Here is a 1,336-nt window from a genome sequence, read left to right as displayed (position 1 = left end):
AAGAAGGCAGTTAATCTCTGCAACGTCTTTGCATCGTTTTCGCAGGAAGTGATGTGGCGGATCCTTTCTGGCAGTAAATTACTATCTTCTAGCGGAGAAGAGATAAAGAGGCTTGCAACAGAGGTGATAGTTGCAATCGGAGTTGTGAACATTGGGGACTTCATTCCTTGCTTGGACTGGATGGACTTGCAAGGAGTGAAGGGGCGGATGAAAAAGGTACACATTGCTTTCGCCCAGTTGATAAGAAAGATAATAGAGGAGCAGCAGCAGAGCAGGATGAAGTTGGGGGGCGAGGAGGAGGAGGAGAAAAAGGTGGGTGCTACAAATGGCATCATTGACGTGCTCGTATAAATGGGAAGCCTCGATGGAAGGCCAATCACAACAGAAAATATTGAAGCCATTGTTTTTGTGCGTAACTATTACAAAGCCCAAATGCTCTTTTTTCAAGTTTGTTGGTTGTTCTTTGTCCTTTATTTGATCTAATGAGGATTTCATATGTTTTTAGGACATGTTCCTGGGCGGAGTTGAAACGACGTCTACGACATTAGAATAGGCAATGACCGAGATTATCAGAAACCCTGCTGTGGCCAACAAAATGCGAGAGGAGATTGATTCAGTTGTAGGCAGAAAGGGGAATGTAAGTGAACGTGATTTAGCAAGGATGGAGTACGTGCGGTGTGTGGTGAAGGAGACGCTGAGGTTACATCCTCCATTACCCTTGCTGATTCCCCACGAATCCGCACAGGATTGTACAGTTGGTGGGTACTTCATTCCCCAGAAAAGCAGGCTTATTCTCCATGCATGGGCAATTGGAAGAGACACATCCGTATGGGAAGATCCTCTGGAATTCAAGCCAGAGAGATTTATGGATAAAAAGGTTGATGTTGTGAAAGACAAAGAGTATTTCAATATGATTCCCTTTAGAGCAGGAAGGAGAGAATGCCCAGGAGCAGCCATGGCTGACGTAAGCATGAACCTTGTTTTGGCTCAGCTTGTTCATTGTTTCGACTGGAGCGTGGATGGAGAGTTAGATATGACAGAACTCTTTGGGGTCACCACGCCCAGTAGAGTTCACCTTCTGGCTCGTCCCACCTTCAGGCTGTCTACCAGCCCTTAAATTATAAGTAGAGTGCTCCACAATAATTTCTGTTTCGGGATACTAGTTATTAAATAAGATCTTAAATGCGAAGATTACGTCTTCCCACTTATATGTATGATTTCATTTTCGTATCAATATAATTATGAAGCTGGTGATAGTTGACCTCCTTGTTATTTTCATCAAAGTATAAATCATATTGATTGGTTATTAGTGATTGTAAGAATATTTATTTTATCT

At 42.8% G+C, this 1,336-nt stretch overlaps 1 pseudogene; it reads left to right on the top strand.

Annotated features, from left to right (window-relative positions):
- The first annotated feature begins 556 nt into the window (after positions 1-556).
- On the top strand, positions 557-1,117 carry LOC149563142 (cytochrome P450 750A1 pseudogene; annotated as a pseudogene).
- The last annotated feature ends 219 nt before the right edge of the window (positions 1,118-1,336 follow it).

This window comes from Cupressus sempervirens, chromosome 4 (assembly GCF_028749045.1).
Source record: "Cupressus sempervirens isolate cs-2001-9-10 chromosome 4, ASM2874904v1, whole genome shotgun sequence".
NCBI lineage: Eukaryota > Viridiplantae > Streptophyta > Pinopsida > Cupressales > Cupressaceae > Cupressus > Cupressus sempervirens.
The sequence above is the reverse complement of the archived record's forward strand: the minus strand, read 5'-3'. Positions and strand labels throughout refer to the sequence as shown.